Source organism: Belonocnema kinseyi, chromosome 2, assembly GCF_010883055.1.
Source record: "Belonocnema kinseyi isolate 2016_QV_RU_SX_M_011 chromosome 2, B_treatae_v1, whole genome shotgun sequence".
In the NCBI taxonomy this organism is placed as follows: domain Eukaryota; kingdom Metazoa; phylum Arthropoda; class Insecta; order Hymenoptera; family Cynipidae; genus Belonocnema; species Belonocnema kinseyi.
Genome location: NC_046658.1, coordinates 84715783 through 84736601, shown reverse-complemented (window position 1 = coordinate 84736601; position 20819 = coordinate 84715783). Strand labels below are relative to the sequence as shown.

Sequence of the window (20819 nt, the reverse complement as noted above, 5' to 3'; positions counted from 1 at the left end):
CTGAGCCATGGAATTTTATAATTTAAATGGCCTAATGGAATTTTACTTTCTGCGTAAGATAGTTTAAAAAATGTATCTTAAATAATCGTGAGGTATCCGTACTTTATCTTGCTGATATGAGGAAAACTTTTATAATATTTGGAAATAGAACAGTAATGTTTATGATACATTTGTTTGCGTCTTCGAGAAGCATCGACTGCCCAATTAAACAAATCGATATAAATTTTGATAGGCTCTGTAGTTGCCTTGAAGCTAAATCGGGGGAATCGAAACGTAAACAGTCAGGATCACTTGAACAGTTTCTAATGGAAATGCATAATATTGCACAATACACTCTACTAAGTACTCGCGAACTGCGCCCCTTCCGAGCCGAGAATCGCAACCGCCCATCACCCCTTGAGCGGTAGTATTTGTTAAAAAATAAGTAATATACTCTTATTTTAGTGTTATAATGTTTGTATTTGACTTCAAATTGAATCACAGACAAAAGTTACTTCACAAGTATTCAAAATAATTAAAAAATCTCAGACTGCTGTTCATAATAATACAATTTGTAATAAAAAAATTATTCATTTATTATAAACTCTCAATTAGTATTTTGCGAATCTGCATTTATGAATTATATATTAATGTCAGTAAAACTGAAAAATTTATGCATTGTTAATGCATCGAGAAATTAAGAAACTGATATTTTGCAAAGTTAATACTTAAATTTAAAAAAACGCTCTCACAGTTCTCTTAAAAATTTATTTAGCATTCGTTAAAAAATATTTTTTAATCGGTTTAAAATACACTAAGTTACAAAATGTTATAAAATTCTTATTCATTCGGTTTTTACGATATTTCTTTAAATACTTTGTAGTGCTGATTCTGAAACTAATCTTCTTTTATTATTATATAACAAAGAAAAAGAGTAAATATAATTAATGTATTATATTTTTTGTAACATACGAAAATCTGGTGCTCTTCTAAAAAATACAATTAAAAAAAAATTAACTAAAATGTACCATGTTCCCCTTTTTTCTAATTAATAAAACAATTATACTATAATAATTCTCGATGAGTTCTTGAAAAACAATTTTAATTCACTATTTAAACTTGGATAGACATATAACTCGTAGGGTATCTACGAGGAATACGTCAATCCTTTGTTTTCCCACTTTCTTGTATCTCGGCGTAACTTTTTGCGATTTTGAGATCAGTGAAATCATGCCAATAGATTGTTTCTGCATTTTTTCTATAATTTTTTATACATTTTTCAATTGTTTTTATGTTTTTTATATTTTATAGATAATTATTTCCGCAATAAAAGGACTATTTTCTTATAAATAATTCAATTTTAACCCAAATTTCTCCTTTTAAAATTACATCATTTTGAGGTGATAAAATAAATATGGTTTTTGAAACCAATTTATATAAAAGTACAGTGAAACTCTTCTATAGCATCGATTTTGGGGATGACAGTGGGTGGGAACTAACTCATTATAGCCTGCTCCGCTTTTGTTTGTTCACGCTTCAGGGCACGCGTGAGTGGCAACCGCAGACCCCGCGGCCGCCACGCAGCTCCTGTTATACCTACCTGAAACGCGGTGTCAATTCTCGGAAGGGCTATAGAAGGGAGGGCTATTGAAGAGTTTCACTGTAACTGCTTTCGAAAGACTATAATATAAAAAGTTAATCAGAGAAATATTTTTTTTGAATAACAATTTACCGCTGAGATATTAATAATCTAAAACTATTGGAATGTCCAGAAGAGTGCTAAGCCTTAATTCCTAAATTTTTTGGGGAATTTTCTGATACTCTTAAATAGTTTAGGTAAAGCTAATGACGATATCCTCATAGATTTTCGACCGTATGCATGAAAAAAAGATGCCCGGCGAAAGGTAAAAAAAAATATTTTTTTTTAAGTCTTATACCCCTTACATTTTAAGGTTTTACACTATGGTGGTTCAAAAATGCATAGTAAAATTTTTTTGCATCCTAGAGGGCAACGATCCTCCCATTTCATTCCAAATGCGAAAAAAGAAATTCCCTTATTTTTTATTTTTTTATTTTAACAGGTGCCGGTTTTTATTTGAAGTTTTCCATGCAAAATGCATGGGGAAAGATCACTTTTTTGAGTTTTTAGAAAAATTTTTTAGAGTTTGAAAAAATGTGACCCGAAAGTTTGAGGGCCTGTAGAGAATTATCCAACAAAGAATTTCATCTATCATACATATGGGTTTGACACCCCTAACACACCCCCACGAGTACCTGAAAACTACCCCTCAAATCAAAAATGTTAATTCTTCATAAAATCGACCTTTTGAACACTGTTTTCTGGTATTTTTTTACTTAAAATGAGTAATATCTGCCTAGTGGAACATTTATTATCATTAGTTAATTGATTTCAATTATTGAAACAAATGGAATTGGTTTAAATAATCTTTATTTAAAAAATTCGTTTTCTCCTCTAAGAGTTATTACTATTAGTCTAGTAGAATATTTATTAACATTGGTTCCTTAATTATTTATTATTTAAACAAATGGAATTTGTTTAAACAATTTTGTTTGAAAATTCGTTTTTTCCCTTAAAAATTATTACTATTGGTCTAGTGAAATATTTATTAACATTAGTTCATTATTTTCAATTATTTAAACAAATAGAATTTGTTTAAATATTTTTTTTTATAAAAAATATTAATATTTATTCAGTGGAATATTTATCTACATTGTTTAATTCCACTAGACAAATTGTGATAATTTTGAGGGAAAAAACGAAATTAAAAAAAAATAAACAAATTACATTTGTTTAAACAATTAAAAATCAATAACTCTATGTTATTTAATATTCCACTAAACTAATAGTAATAATGTTAAGGGGGGCAAACATTCAAAAAAAAAATATTTAAACAAATTCTATTTGTTTAAATAATTAATAATTAATTATCCAATGATATTAAATATTTCACTACACCAATAGGAATAATTTTAAGTAAAAAAATACGAGAATACAGTGCTCAAAAGGTCGATTTCATGAAGAATTGACATTTTTTGTTTTAAGGGTAGTTTTCAGGTACTCGTGGGGGGTTTCCCGTCACATTTTTGCACACCCTAAAAAATTATTCCAAAAACTCAAAAAAAGTGATTTTTCCCCATGCATTTTAAATGGGAAACTTCAAATCAAAACCGGCACTTGTTAAAATCGAAAGAAAAAAACATACAAAAAATTAGGGAATTTCTTTTTTCGGATTTGGAAAGAAATTGGGGGTATCGTTGCCCTCTGAAAAAAGCGTTTTTGAGCCACCATATTTGACACTCTCAAATTTGTATCTAAATAGAAAAAATTATTTCTATACTTTTTCTCTCCCTATAAAAGTATATTAAAAAAGGTTTATTTTGTTACCATTTAATAAAAATTTAACTCGCCTTATTGTGAAGAAAAGTGCATTTTCCCATCATGTTTACTGAATCTGTTTTCAAGGATATAAAATATAAGTGTGCCCTCATCTATTAAAATAGGCTTGATTTTTTTAGATAAACACAATGTTCAAAATAAAAATTACTCATAGCATTATAGAAATTATAGAGGATATAATTTTTTATGTTTTTGGGCTAACATTTTTATTGCCTTCTTTTTCATATTCAAAGCTTTTTATAGGCGCATAGTATTTAAGTAACCTTGGTACTCGAAATCACTTTGTTTTCAATATTTAAAAGCTTCAATCCTATTGTATATTTTCATAAGATAAAAGAATTATTATACAAAACTATTTTTTCTTTTCCAAGTACAACTTCAAAGTTCTACAAAAGTAAACAGATAATGTCATGTTAAAAAATAGGGGTTCATTATTTTATTAAAACATGTATATCTATAAGGTAAAACAGTGTTATAAAAAATATCTATTTCTTTGTGGGAAACTCATTGAAGTGCGGAGGCATTACGTTTGTAGAAGATTCTAATTTCTTTTTGCATTTGTTTAATATTTTCTGCCACTCCTTTTCAAAAAAAATTTCAATTTAAAGGCCCGGGGCTCTAAAAATATAACTTGTTCTCAAAACTGTATGTTTGAGCTCTGTCTTTATCCGAAAAGTACGGTAAGTATTCGTTTGAACTAAGTCACAATTGAACTAAAGCCCATTTGAATTAAAACAGTTGAATAACGCTTAATATTTTTGGCCTGTAGAAAAAGAGAAGATAGATGGGATGTTAGTTGCTTTAAATGGTAGAGTTATTTTCAATTTTTGGCGTTATGTGGCGCGGCGTGTACAAACCTTGTTGATTTAATTTAAATCTTGTGACAAGCAGTGAAAATAGAAAATAAGGGAACTTGTGATCATGTAAAATTATTATGTTCGAAAATACTTCATTAATAAATTGTCCAGGGTACGCAACAATAAAACTTTAAATAATTTACATAGTTAATATTAACAATAGTTGAATATAGTGTACAAATTTGAAAAATGTATTCAAATTGAAAGCATGTTAAATAATATTGTTCCGAACCTTTATATTTTATAACTATTCAGAAAACGTGATAATTATTAGTGCTTTCTGATTGAAAATATTAAAAACCGTAGAATTGAAACTTGAAGCGTTAAAAATTAAAGTCTTATCAATGAATCAATCATTGTGGTCTCGAAATAGTTTTGAGGTTAGATTAAGACAAATAATTTTTCGCGCAAACAACCCCCTTTCATTAACTAATCTTTTATTATGATTGTCATGAGCCCAAATGATTAATCTTTTCATTCGTTGCGAAACTTCTTTCACCTTTCTGAAACATTTTCAATCTCAAATATTTAAATTCTTTTTAACATTTTAAAAAAATTATCGCAAATCTTTTGCAAGGTTTAAAATCTCTGAAACAGTTTGAAATCCTTTCAAATATTTTTTTAATCATTTAAATCTTTGCATATCATTTCAAAATATTTACAATCTTTCTGAAATGACAATGAAATTTTATTATTCTCTTGGAATATTGAAAATATTTTGGAATATATCAAATCAATGCAAAATACTTAAAAATTTTCCAAAGGTTTTGAAACAGTTTTCGATACATGAAATATTTCTTGAATCTTTTCCAACATTTTTAATCTTTGCAAAATCATTTTAATATTTTCAATCGTTGTGAAATGTTTTAAATTATTGTAACATTTTCTTGATCTTTTTGAAATATGTAATATGCGGTATATTTATAGTATAACTATTTGTATACATTTTTACTCTTTGTAAAGGTATTCTAACATATTAAAAATTTTTTTTTGGAAATCGTTTGGAATCGTTCTGAAATCTTTTTCATTATTTGGAATACTTTGCAATCTAAGCAAGCAGCTGAATGGGAATCTGAACCATCGAATCTACAGAACTTGTGAACGAAATCGTCTTCCGCTAGAGGTCCACATCCTCAATCGCTGAGAAGCTTCGATATAAATCATTGGAATTTCATAAAATTTTTGAAACACATGATAGAGAAGTAGACAATTGCACTTTTGAGTGTACACTAGGGTCGTCAAAAAAATTATTTTCAAGCTACAGGAAAAGATCCCCCCCCCCCTAAAGTTTCTATTTCCAGAGAAAGAAAATCCACGATTTTTAGTCTTTCGAAATTCGAATATTGAGACGTGTCAACGGGCACTTAAAAATCATATTTAATTAATATGGGAAAATTTGGAATTTTTGAAAAATGGAACTCATGTTCCAGGGTTCAATCGAATAATGTATATTATTTTAAGGATTATTTATTCCAAAAAAATGTTAAAAAATGTTTCAAAATTATGCAATTATTCAACCGAATGTTGCACAGGATATTAATTTTAAAAAGTAGATATCTCTGGCTCCATTTTTAGAAATTTTGAAAATAAACAATAATTAATTGTTTCAATAATTACATAATATTAAAAAAAAATACTTCCCCAAACAATGACAAAGAATTACATTTAAATCAGAAGAGACGATTTTTTTACATTTTAGGAGAATAAATAATTGTTTGAATAATTAAAATTTATTTAAACAATTAAAAATGGTTCAAAAAGTCATAGTAAATATTAAAACCGTTCCTTAGTAATTACTTGAATGAAAAAGACGACGGAAATTTCTAAAATGTAACAATAATACGTGAAAATGTAGTTTTTAAATTTTTGGGTCATATTTGTGGCGCTGCGGGGAAAGTGGGGGTGGGTTGGAAATAAAAGTTATTGGTATGGTTTCATTTCGTAGACACTCCTCTAAAAACCCTAAGAAACTTGGCAATGTTCGATGTAACTCTGGAACATGACTTCAATTTTCCGAAAATTCAAAATTACCGCATGTCAATTTAAGTTAATATCAGAATTTCGAAAAACCAAAAATGATTGATTTTCTCTCTACGAAAATGGAAACTTTTTTGGAAGGGAGGGGGGGGGGGGGGAATTGTTGCCCTCTAGAGTGAAAAAACAATTTGCGATGCATTTTTGGACCACACTAGTGTACACCATATTGAAAGAACTTAGATTACAAAGTATTTCAAGCAATGAAAAAGATTTCAGAACGATTCCGAACGATTTACAAAAAAAAATATTTTAAATATGTTAGAATATCTTTACAAAGAGTAAAAATATATACAAATAGTTATAAATATACCACATATTTCAAAAAGATCAAGAAAATGTTACAATAATTTAAAACATTTCACAACGATTGAAAATATTAAAATGATTTTGCAAAGATTAAAACTATTGGAAAAGATTCAAGAAATATTTCATGTATCGAAAACTGTTTCAAAACCTTTGGAAAATTTTTAAGTATTTTGCATTGATTTGATATATTCTAAAATATTTTCAATATTCCAAGAGAATAATAAAATTGCATTGTCATTTCAGAAAGATTGTAAATATTTTGAAATGATATGCAAAGATTTAAATGATTAAAAAAATATTTGAAAGGATTTCAAACTGTTTCAGAGATTTTAAACCTTGCAAAAGATTTGAGATAATTTTTTTAAAATGTTAAAAAGAATTTAAATATTTGAGATTGAAAATGTTTCAGAAAGATAAAAGAAGTTTCGCAACAAATGAAAAGATTAATCATTTGGGCTCATGACAATCATAATAAAAGAATAATTAATGAAAGGGGATTGTTTGCGCGAAAAATTATTTGTCTTAAGGTTCGAAACAATATTATTTAACATGCTTTCAATTTGAATACATTTTTCAAATTTGTACACTACATTCAACTATTGTTAATATTGACTAAGTAAATTATTAAAAACTTTTATTGTTACGTACCCTGGTCAACTTATTAATGAAGTATTTTCGAAAATAATAATTTGACATGAGCACAAGTTCCCTTTTTTTCTATTTTCACTGCTTGTCACAAGATTTAAATTTAATCAACAAGGCTTTTACACTCCGCGCCACATAACGCCAGAAATTGAAATTAACTCTAACATTTACAGCAACTAATATCCCATCTATCTTCTCTTTTTCTACAGGCCAAAAATATTAAGCGCTATTCAACTGTTTTAGTTCAAATGGGCTTTAGTTCAATTATGACTTAGTTCAAACGAATACCTACCGAAAATTACATATGGATAACTTTTGCGCAAACTCCGCTTATATCGATTCTCGAATTCAAATCCAACTAATAAATGGAGCAGCGAATTCAAATCTAACCAATTGAAACGTGGCTTCAGCTTTCGAGAAATAATCACAAACTCTTTTTTTATGGTAGGATAGGAGGATGGGAGTACACTGTAAAAAATAGTATTAAATTTTAAATACGAATGTGTATTAAAATGAATATCTCAAGCATTTGAAATCGTCATTAAGAAGCGTGTATATTAAATTTACATTTACGTTCACAATAATCACTCAGATAATTTCATTTTACACAACATTTCAAATCGGAATGCGTAATTACATACATAAACATCAGGCTTAACCTATACAATCAACTGTACTCGCATTAAATTTCTGCCATTACGGGCAAATTTTGGATAAAATTCCACCCATACGTTGCACTTCAATTATAAAAAGCAATTCAATCGACGAATTCTAGATTATTAATTTCGAATACTGGACTAGATTTAAAGAAATTAAAGCACTTCGAGTTTTGAAGTACACTGCTATTCCGACCTATATATTAAATTTAATATAAAATGTATATTAAATTTCAACTACCGTTTATGCAAATGGCTTCAAATAAATTTGTATTAAATTTAATACAGATTTTTCTAACAATATAATCTCATAGAGTTCGTGCTACTGTAAATCTATTGGAATGCTCGGAGGTGAATTCACGAATTACAACATTCATAATATATGTATTGCAATTTTTTTCATTCTAATAACGTGTTTCTAATTTTGCGTTCCGCTTGTATTGTTTAAGTGTTTTAGAATCCCGTAAATTTTTAAACGTGTTAAGACCTTTTATGTATCGACGTAACAACAAAAACATTTTCTTGACACACATATTTCAGTATATATTGTTATCTATATTACACTTAAATTAAAATAATAGTGATAAAAATATACGCTTCGAGATAAGTTTTAAGACCATTAAGCATACATTTTAAAATAGTTCATTATACATTTCGTATTGGACTACGAAACTATGCCTCAGGCATGTGTGGATATATGCTACATAGACATTTTTTTGGTCTTTCAATGTTATTCTATTTTAATTTGCGATAATAACATAATTTTTTCATGTTATAATAATCGAAAAGCAATATTCGTGCTGGTTTTTGTACTATACAATTGATTATAGTTTTGATTATTTATCCCTCGGACACGAAAGTGCCTACTCTGTGAAGAATTACCCATATCCTACGATAAGAGAATGAGGACAATAGTACGATAAAGACTGGTTCTGCACGAATTATGACTTAAAATTTGTTGGAGAAAGTGAACGATCTTTATATTTGCAACTTTGCCACGGAAAAAAATAGTTATCGCTGTCATAGAAATTTCGGTTTAAGTTAAGAAAACCGATTTGATATGAAGGCATCATGAAACCAAAAAAATCTTCTTGACAAGGAATGTAAAAAAATGATGGTTTGAAATAGTGTATTATTCGGCAAGGGGGAAAACAAAACTTTTTTGATGAGTACCATAAAAATACATTTCATACGTATTTTGTAACATAGGCATGATTTCTGCATGTATATACATCTTTATATGATTATTTTGAAAATTACGGAAATTTATGTTAACATTATAAATTGCCCAAATTTTCGTGCCCACATGTGACTTGCGGGAAATAGTAAAATGTCATATTTATATTGTTTGATACAATATACCCTTTCTTTGTAAGCAGTCTAAACGTGAAATATAATATTTTTGATTGTTTTAGTAGTATCTAAAACATAGAATAAAGCTTTACCTGTGAACATAATTATTTTCCTGGTTTCCTGCAATATAGATCAATTACATGGAATTCTATACTTATGACATTAATAGTCTACTGTGTATTAAATGTTACATTTTCATAAATATTTATACATAGCATACAGAAAAATTAAGTGGTGGCCCATAAGAATGTAATTAAATTAATAACATTAATATACTCACTGTATTTTTTACTAAACTTTTCCTTTTTTAATTTATGTATATTGACGAATGTAAAACAACTGCTAAACTTTTGGATTATTATCAAATTCCAGAAGGTAATTCAGTTCGTGAAGCAAAACCTAGATCAAATGACAAGCATACTGATCAGTATATAAAAAAACATTTAAATCTATGAAATATTTCCGCCTGTGATCGATAAACATAACATCATTTTTAAATTTATACATATAACATTTGAAGGGTGAAATTTTTCAGGAAAGCGAATAAACATTCTGTAAAATCAAAATCACCATTTAAAGATAAAAAAGAAGTCAACTTCCTAGAAAACGTGTTGCTGATTTCAGACCAAAAAAATTTAATCAGAAATTTGATCCATTTTCGTGGAAATAGATGCGTCATCTGACAATCTCAAAGTAACACTGATCACCAATTGGAACAGGCTAGGTTGCGGATAATAACACAAAAAATTCAATCTTAAGTTTAAATAAAAAATAAAAGCCTACTTCCGAGATATTGAGTTTCTAAATGAGAATTAAAAAGTTGTCATTTAAAAAAGTAAATCAGTTCCGACTAAATTGTCCAAGAATGTTGACGTTACAATTTCACAGATTTCGAAAATCGATTTTCTGTAGCGATAGAAAATCGCATTTTAAATATTTCACAAAAATAAAAACTTGCTTCCAAATTATGGGGAAGCTAAATAACAATAACAAATCTATGATACAAAATATTTTGTTTCGAGAAAATCCAAATTTAGTGTGACGGTATCACATTGAGAAAGACGATTATTTGGTGAAAGGATGATGAAAGAAGACATTTTTTTGAATAAACGATAATAATTTTTTTAAATATCCTAAAAGAAGGAAAAATGATTGCTGCGATAAAATGCTATGGTGGAATTTTATCTACAATTTAAATTACATTTCTTGTATTACTGTATTAACAAATAAGAACTCGACCAAATCTTTTTACCGCAACATGTATTTGATTTGTATAGAGTTTTTTATGTAATAAACCTATTCTCGAAAAAATGTTGTTTGTCTAGCTAATTTATCTTTCAGATTATTAATACTATACAATTTAAAATTTACGGTTCATTTGCATCAAAATATGTAAGTAATGTATGATGAAGATTGTACAATTGAACAAGAGTTTGCTACAGAATTGCACTAGCATGCGCTGTTCTGTTCAATACGTTTGCAGAAAATCCTGCATGAATGATCGAAAAATGTAAAAAATGTACAGAAAAATTATAATATGTCGACTGTTAGAAATTTTTTTATCCTTATGCAAAAATCACTCTGAAAGAAAATTTCTTTGAATTAAAGAAAAATATCCATCGGCTCCCACCAAATAAAAAAGTTTCATTATTTGAAAGACATTTCTTTTAATTCAAACAAACTTCTTTGTTTCAATAATTTGAATATCGACGTTACAACACAGTTGCAAGTTTTCATTACATTTGCATTGTTAAGTTGAGATAAAATCCCCAAAAATGTTAAAAGTGCTGTTTTTGTCTCGTTTACAGTTTTTCTGTCTACAGTAACAACATTTTTTATATAGAATCGCGTAAAACAGTGTATCTTCTATATTTTAAAGGTTAATTTTAGAGTTTGTATGGATTTGACAAAATTGTCGAAACAATAATAAATTACAAGTTTTGAATTTACGTGTGAAGTTAACATACATTATTGTTATACGTTACCGAAATTAATATGGTTCGTCGCATATTAATTTGTTTTTATAATGTTTATATGTGTTATATGTTTATATATGTTTATTTTATAATGTTTAATAACTTTTATCACGGAGAAAACAATATCGCAAGAATTGCAATATATAGCGTAATTCCTGCGCTATATATCGTAATTATCACATTATAATAGCGTGAAATCGTGATATCGTACATTGCAAAATTTTAGACTATATTATTATTTTATTATATTATATATACGAGGGTTCTAGTAGTGGCTATGCGATGTTAGTGCATTATAATATCCTAAAAAGCTCCGGAACCTGCTTGTACGTTATCATATTGCGTTTTATTTCAATACAGAGGTTTTGCGATATCATTATGCGACATCTTTCTCTCCGTGTAGTGCTCAAAACTGTATAAGAAATATGCAAAAATTTATGAGTGATGCATCTGGAATTATGATATTCTAAACTTAAAACATAGGGAAAGTGTTATTGAAACGTTGACATTGGTATTGGCATAATTTCTATCTGGAAGAAAAATATATTATTTTTGTGACTTAGTAGGTGACATGCCAATGAAAATGCATTCTATAAACCTACTCTCCGAAGATATGGAGATTTCATTAAAAAGTATATCAACCATTGATAAACAAATATATTTTATTTTTTCGAATCGTGTAACTTAAAATTATATTTTTTAAGGATTGCAAAATAAATGGAATTGTAGTTAAAATCTTCAAGCATTTTGTGTAATAAGAGCCTACACGGAACAAAATTTAATTGTCTCACAGATTTTTTTCTTTAAGTTATGAAAACCGATTCGATGTGAAGGTATCATGAAACCAGAAAAATCTCCTTGGTAACGAATTTGAAAACTTCACATTCTGAAAATGTGCGTAATTGATGTTTTATCAAAATGTTTCTTTGCGTGAGCAATCTGAATTCCTGCGCTACTAAGATAGATCATACATCATAATATCTTAGTAGCTGTCTGAAATTTTACACCAATGGTTTCTCAATTTATAGAAACAAAATTTTCATTAATTTAAGAAAATGGAATATCCATGTATTTATTTTGTTCCGTCTTGTCAATGAGTGAAGTAATCTGCTGTTATCAATAGACAATTTATATATTTTTTCCGTGTGCTGGCATTTTCAGAAGTTATTTGGTTTTCAATTGTTCCTCATGAAGTTTTGTGCAAAAAAAATAAAATAAAAAAACAAATGACTTCTGAAGATATTTACAAATTAAATCTTAGTTTGCTTATCACTCGAATTAAAACAAAAAAATATATATTGACTCAATTGTGTTTCGAAAGGTTAATTTTATGAAACTCATTTATACTTTGTTTCCTTAAATTATCATGAATAGCAGATATTTTTCCAAGCTGCTCAAAGTTAAGTAAAATTATGTTTGTCCCCTGCATAGTAATTCTCTACCTTATCAATGATAAGGAAGCTCCCGTTGTTACCATTCCACATTCCTATTTCAGTTAGGCTCTAAGAGATGTCACTACAATATCCTCATCTCTCAATTCCACAAAAGTCAAAACAAAGTTGGATTTCAAAATTTAATTTTATAAACAGATATAAAAAGTTTAAAGCAGTGTAACGTATCTCTTATCACTGCCTTACGTAATGTGAAAGATAGTAAGCCAAGAGATTGATTCTGGCATAAACAAAATAATAAAATGTATCAAAAACTAAAACCATTAATTTATATATTTTTAATTAAAAAAGAAAATAACTTTAATCATGTAAATTAGCCGGTATTAATTGCCTCTATTGTCTATTGCTCCCAAGATTTATGAAAAATTGCCGCACTACGGAAATCAGTCTGCAATACGTAACAGCAGACATCAGACATAAAAAAGCGAAACTTCTTACTCGACCGTCATTTATTTTCTTCTCTCTCATTAAAGACACGAAAGTCACGTGTCGTGCAATGTCCATTCAACATATGGCCATGATGCGAGGACACGCGGAAGAAAAATTCGCGAATTTTTCAGAATCGCGCGGAATCGAGTTCGCGGATTGCACTGGGCGCTGCCGTCGGCGTCGTGTCCATGTGAGGATGTGACTTTTTAATCGCGGACACGAGGTTGAGAACCCAGACAACAAAGAAGCGAAGGGCCGCGCGCGCGCGCGCACTGCCGCAAGACTACGGAAAACAGAACGCGTTTGGCAGTGGAGGCAGTGGTGTAGGAGACTATAGGCGACCGTCTGTAGGCCACTTTGGTGCGACATTTATCCGCGTTTCAAAAAATTGTGAGGCGAGTTGAAAAATCATCAGGCTCTGCCAAGTGCCATTGACAGTTCGGTTCAAGTGACACTCCGCGTTATTGAAACTACCCGAAAGAGGGACACACGTTTAAACACTTTTCGTTTCTCAGCTGCTTCATCGCGTGTGCCACCAGTTGCATGTTGCATAACCCTAGATTCGCGAGAAATTGTCACCATTTTCGGCTCACCTGTGGATCAAGGGTGAAGATTCTGAAGATACAATCCACATTTATCGATTGTGCTTCCCTGGTTTGACTGATTGGCTGTCCTTCACCGGTAAGTTTTTCATGTTTATCTCTTTCCGTCTCCTGTCAGATGGGACTGACTTCTCCGACCGACTTCACGCGGCTGCACAATGTTCATTCATATCTGAGAGATTTCGGGATATTTACTGATTCTAACTTGGTCTCGAGTTGATTGCATTAGTTATTTAATTAAGAGAGAATGGCATGAATAAGCAGTGAGTTGAGGAAGATGAATTTACTAGTGGAGATATCAATGTTACAGAAAATAGGGATTGTTATGAAGAGAGTGACAGTGAAACCTTATTCTATGTGCACAAAAAAATGCAAGAGGAAATCATATGATTGGGAAAAGTACATGAGATGTGACAGATTCTTATATGAGGTTCAAAATAAGGCACAAAATAAGATGACAATCTTGTTCGACAGGTTGAATTAATAAAAGATAGGGAATAATTATTATACTGCGAATCTATATTTGAAAAAAGAAAGCAGTGAACAAAAAATACAATTGCAATGCAATTTAAAATAAGTTTTATTCGAACTCTTTCGTCAATGCTAATTTCACCTGTTAACTTTTTTAATGATGAAATCATTCAGTTTATAACGTAATTTTAAAATATTTTATTCAAAAATTGTGCAATTTGGGTCTTCTTTTTCAAATCTATGTTTTAATTTAAGAGTTTCAAAATGTAGTTTCAGGGCTGATAAATTTCCTACTGAGAGTCCATTGGGTGATTATTAATTTGCCCGAAAAAAATGGTTGTAGTGTAAACAATATATTTACATAATTTTACATCCGAATTTAATAAAAATTTCAATCCATATAAAAAATGTGGACAATTTTTTTTAACGGGTTGCTATTGTCAAGAAAGTTGATGGTAAATTAATAGTCATCCAGGTGACTTTTGGATAGAGAATTTATGAAATTTAAAAAAATACCAACTTTGACCATCTTGTTTAACAATTAATAACTAAAAGTCTTTGAAATTGAAAACATTTGATAAAAGACGTTTTCAGTTGAGCAACTGAGAATATAAATTAATTAACGATTCTTGAAATTGAATTGTAGTTAAATTATTAAAACTTGAATAATACGTAATTTTACCAGACAATTCGGATTTTCTTCAAAATTAAACAATTTACAGATTTTAACGTTAAAAATTGAATTGTTTAAATTTAAAAGCTTTAGCAGTAGTCATACAAATGAAAACGTCCAATTCAAACTTTATAAACTATTTTCAGTTTTTAAATAACATTCATAAATTTATTGATTCGTTCAATTATTGAATTGAATTTCTTTCATCACATATCTTATTTTATGGATTAACAACAATGCCGAATCAAGGTTTTTCATTGATTGACACATTTTAGACTGAATAATTTTCCAATCTATTTTAATTAAATAATAAATTTCTAAATTTTAAAATCCTAGAATACAGTAAATTGATAAATTTCCGAAAATAGTGAATTGCCGAATTTGCAAATTCCAGCAAAAAAAAATTAATAGTTTTTTTGGTACACCATAATTTTGACGAAACAAAACTAAATTCCAAGGGTTTAAAAATACCAAAATAAAAGATTTAAATAAAGATTTAATTGTTAAATCCCCGAGGTTTTATAATTATTTCAAACACCAAAAACTTTCCAATTTTCTTATATAAAATAAAATATTATTCTAATCTGTTTCAGCAGATTATTTTTTCATTTATATTTTCAGTATTATTCAACATTCGGAATTTTGCAAAAAATTATGTTGTCCCGTTTTTTTCTGTTAGTATAATAATTTATTTAATGTAAGGTATTTATTAAAGTGTACTACTAATTTTTCAAAATTCGTCAATCTACTATTTTTGGGTATTTGAAAATTCGCAATTTTACTAATTTTAGGAAGTTACGACTTTCAGGAATTTGAGAAATTTAGGAATTAAAAAATCGGGGTTTAACAATTGCTGGGATTTAAAATTTCAGGAAACACATTTGCGGTATATAGTTATATTTTCTTTCGGGAATTTTAGTTTTTCGAGAAATTTCTGTTTCGGTTATTTTTTCGGTATTTTTAAACATTCGAAAAGTCGGCAAAATTACGTCATCTCACAATAAGCATTTTTCAGCAAATGTTTAACAAACGCAAAAAACGCAAGAAGTATTAAACTATAAAGTATTTCGAATGTCCCGCAGATGATGAATTATAGAAATTCTATAGATGCGATCTATGAAAAGTAAATTTTTATCTTCTATAATCCCAACACGGATTGGACTAAACTTTCATTGAGTTAAGTTTCACTGTTTTTTTTATGGTTGTTTATGACAAGATATTTGACATATGACAGTTTTGCACCCTCTTAAAACTATTTCAATTTTTAAAAAATAGCATTAATGTTCCCACTCTGCTTACATTTGTGCAACGCAATTTTCTTTTTAATATAGACAAAACTCGTGAAACGAACGATTTCATAAACAACCTAAAGTCTATTTATTGCCAAGTTAACGAGGTACGCTGCAGTAATGGACTTTGAAACACTATGTCGCAAATTAACAATGAATAATGACACTATTAATTGCGAACACATATACAGAATATTCCTAACATAATTATAGTGCAGCGGAGACTTTCCTAGTAGAATAACAATTATTATTATGTACCAGTAGCAAAAAAAGTGGAAAAGAGCTATAGATTATAACTTACTGAGTAATGTACACATCTGGCCGAAAAAATGTAGCAACAACTGTAACCATTATTATTGACACCCAAGAAACAGTCTATTAGCACAAATTGCCACTTCGGAAGTTTTTATGGTACATTCCCAAACATTAATGTCATATTTCTATAAAAATATTATCGCAGTTTATAGAACAGACTAACGTATGCATACATTTGCACACACAATTGAATCGAGTAAGCATCGCGACTACGATGCCACTTGAATATGCAAAACGTACGCTGACGTGAAATTGTTCATTGGCCATCTCTTTCCCACCCACACTCCATCATTCCTTCAACTGTCCAGAAGTAAAAGTAAAATTAAATTTCGTGTATTTGTCTCGCTACTCGATTACAAATCCTTTTTATTTTCCAGTGACAAGCACATCTGTGTCAGTTTTACAGGTCAGACAGGTTTATTTCTGTATTTATGATTACTTTGAGAAATAAATTCCCTGAATAAGTAGGCCCGGCGCATCGAGTTTCAATCGAGTATCAATTTTTTGTAAAATAATAGGTAATTTTTTAATTCAGCAGTGCTTGAAGGATAGTCTTGTATCCTTAAAAGGAAAGAAGCGCAGTTTGCAAAAGGGTGTGCACAACTTGTATTTCTGTCTCGTTCGAGTACTTTAATCTATTAGGCTTTTTTTGCTATATATTTACTGCATCTTGATGGAAAATTCTCTTCACGAAACATTCATTCCTCTCAGTCTCGACATTCCATTGGATCACATCTAAACTCCTATCTTCTTCAACATCAATTAGATATACAATATATCCAGTTGTAAAGTTATAATAACTATATAGGGTTATATTCCTGTTCCAGTGTAATGATCATGTTATTAAAATTAAGAGGAAGGTTCATCTCTATCTTTATGATGTAATCAAGTGAAATTGCAGTGGAGCCTGGAGAATTAATTTTTAGAGTACCTTAGCAAATTGTTCATACTATGTTGTAGATATCCAATTTCATATTGCTCGTACAAATGCTATGTTTGTAGTTTTTAAGGATAATTTGTTTTCCAAATTGGGATTAGAATATTCCGTATTATAGAACGTTAATTTGGGATGGAAATTATCCTTGGTATTTACTTTGTTTTGAATCATTTTTATTACGCAATTCCAGTTCAATTTCTTGATGTATTCTTCTGTAATTGTTATTCAGTGCAAATGTAAAGAACTTTTTAAAAATTATTGAATTTTAAACAATTCTCAGTAATATTTTAAAATGATTCATGGTAAAAGTAATGAACATAGATAGTTGATTTATTATTATGAAGTGAAACATATATATTATTCTAATTTCAGTTTACTCACAATTAATTCGCGTGAGTAAGCTGGTTTCTTCATTACAGTAAAAAAAAGTCTTGAATATATATCATACTCACACGTGTTTATACTATACTTATAATAAAAAGTTTACAAAATAATTTAATCACAACATACAGATAAAATGGAACGGAAAAAATATATAAGCTGTTTATCAGTACCAGAAGATTACGTCACTCATTGAAAAAACATAACTAAAATAAAGAAATAAATTTTCATAACTTTATTAGTAGTTCAGCAATTCAGATTCCTGAGACAAAGAAAGTGTTTTGCTAAAGTATCAATTTGGCATATATTCACAATCTAAATTTTCAGAATTCCTTGTCAAGGAAATTTTGACCATGATGCCTTCTCGTCGAATCGACTTTAACATTTGAAACGAAACATTCTGTAAGACAGTTCATGCGGTCATATAAAATTGGAAGCCTTCGATATGTTTGTGCAATTGGAAATTTGGGGCCTTGTTAATTGTACACCTCTGCGTTTAATAAAAAAATTCAAATTTGTTCGAAATTTATAATTTAATACTCTGGTAGTTCACGCTCTTAAACTGAATCAGTAAAACTCTTACTGGTTGAATCTGTATTTTAAATGATCACTGGTGAACCAGTAAATTTTCAGGTTTTGTTTGGGTGAATCAGAAAGTCACTCAAATGAGTTCAATGCTTACATAATCGCATTTAAAATTTTTCGATTTTGAACAATGTCTATCAGCACAGTACCTATCATCGTTAAAGAAGGTGAGTATTTAAAACCTATTTTTTAAATACTACAAAATTCTTTGAAACCCCTAAACAATTTTAAAGTTTTTTTAAAATGCTTGCCATTTTTTAATAGACCATGCATTCCTAAAAATCCCTTGAAATTGATCAAATCCCTTAAATCTGGTGAAATCCTTAATAATCGCACAAAAAGGGAATAAAATGCCATATAAATCCTAAATCCCATTATCCCACAAAATCGAATGAAGCCATCTAAATTCTTTTGAAATCTTTGAGATTTTCTCAAATTCCTTGAAATCTTTGAAAATACCCTGAAAGATTTAAAAATTCTTGAAATCTTGTAAAATCTCTAGAAAACGTTTGAAATCCCGTACATCTTGAAATATTTATAATTGTTTAAAATTCCTTTATGTTTAAATCCTTGAAGTCCTTTAAGACTCCATAAAATATCATGAAATCTTTGATATCATTTCAAAACTTCCTTGAAAATCCTATAAAAACGCATAGGTCTGATAAAATCCTTACAAATCCTTTGAAATACTTTGAAATCCCGTTAATTAGTTTGAAATTAGTAGTATTTCGTAAAACTTCAAGATTGTTGAATACTTTTAAATCATATGAATCTCTTTAAAGTCTTTCAAAATCCCTTGAAATAGTTGAAATTTTCTAAAGTCCCAGTAGTGTCATTTTTGGCAAAATAGTAGCAGCATAGTTTCACCGCTCAAAAAAGTGCCAAATAGTGTCACTAGTGTCGTGTGTCCAAAATTTGCATTTAGAAATACAGAATATCTGAATAATTAACATATTTAATGTTTAACTTTAGAACAGCCATCTAGATGATAAATTTAAGTTTCTACGGATATTAAAAGATATATTCTAATAAGCAACGCAGATAGCTTCCTTTCCTCGAAGGTTTGTTTGGAAAGGAAATAGTCTTTTTCTCCTTCATATTACACTGTCCAAACAGTTGATAGCATTATTATTATTATTATTATTATTATTATTATTATTATTATCTTGTGACCAAAATATCAAATGGATCAAAAGTATGCAACGTTTTCATACTTATATTCGTGATAAACTGGATTTAAATTTCGAGATCAATTATTTGTCATAAAATTTCAACTAATCAACACATTATAAAATTATTTAAACCTCTGATCTGAGTGACGATCAGTAAAAAGATCGATTACCGATTTGCAGAACTTGAATTTGGCAGAAAGGAATGTTTTTCGAAAATCGTCAACTGTCATTCTGTTTTGCATACTGATGTTAGTACGCCCTGAAGTTATGCTTTCTAATTTTCATTGATCCTCTAAAGTGAATCGTATTGATTTGTAATTTTAAATCAAAATAGCTGCAACAATTTGATACCCCAAGTTTTAGTTTGTACATACGTCACGAAATACTGACTATAAGCTTTATTAATCGGCCAATAGATTTTTAACCTTTTCCTGTACTCGGAAAACGAGTAACATCTTGGATGTTTCAGTCTATTAGATCTCAAAAGGATAGCAGATCTTCTGCGCTAATATAATTAATATTTTTAAGATCCGCGGTACTATCTTATGCTTCAAGCAGCTACATTTGATCATCCATCTTTCTCCGTGAAGCCCCAGTTTATTATACCTTTGGCAGATTTTCCAGTTCTTTGAGAAACCCCAAACAAACTATACATCTACTCTAGGAGCTGGGTGTAATCCTGTGTGCCGTCCTTGGTCCACAGGATTTTTTTATTGAATATCATGTAAAATTTTTTCCTGATTACGAAAAGTAGGGTGCCCCCCCCCCCCCTGAAAAATGCCGGAGTTTCGAAATATACGCGTTTTAATTATTTTTTAATTAATGCGATGGTCCTGTTACAATTTAGAGTCTTTAGAAAGTTTAAATATATGGTCGGCTGGAAAACCGATGTAGGAAGGGAAATGTCTTTTACCATTTTTTGATTCAATCAATTGCTAACATTAAAAATAGACAATCACAATGAAAAGTGAGGAAAAATAACATTGTTCTTATTATGGTTAAAATATTGATTTCACAGAAAAAAGCACCAAACAAAAGTTGGACTACTCACAGAGGGGAATCTTTGCCCAAGAGAACATTTTTTGATAAAATTTATCGATTTCGAGAAAACATCGATCAAAGAAATAACAAAATTCAGAGCCGGAATAGAAAGGTGGTTTTCTTTGTAGGAAGCAATTTTATCAAGAAAGGGGGAGGGTCGGTAAGGCCGGTTTTTGGCCTAATTTATTTTTGGACCAAAAAATCTGAAAAAATCATGGTAGTATCTTATAAGTATCCCGAGTTGAT

The 20819-nt window shown here is 29.3% G+C and overlaps 2 protein-coding genes across 3 annotated transcripts in view; one reads left to right on the top strand and one right to left on the bottom strand.

Annotated features, from left to right (window-relative positions):
• The window catches only part of LOC117168105 (zinc finger protein 436-like), a 42166-nt gene extending 25528 nt beyond the window's left edge, over nt 1–16638 (bottom strand). The window contains exon 1 of one of the 2 annotated variants that reach the window (XM_033353488.1): nt 16444–16638. The gene's annotated coding sequence lies outside the window, so the exon portion shown is untranslated. Of the gene's footprint in view, nt 1–13116; nt 13173–16443 lie in introns of those variants that run through there. The other variant, XM_033353487.1, reaches the window with a different exon arrangement.
• The window catches only part of LOC117168106 (protein N-terminal asparagine amidohydrolase), a 153447-nt gene continuing 145908 nt past the window's right edge, over nt 13281–20819 (top strand). The window contains exon 1 of the mRNA XM_033353491.1: nt 13281–13788. The gene's annotated coding sequence lies outside the window, so the exon portion shown is untranslated. The remainder of the gene's footprint in view (nt 13789–20819) is intronic.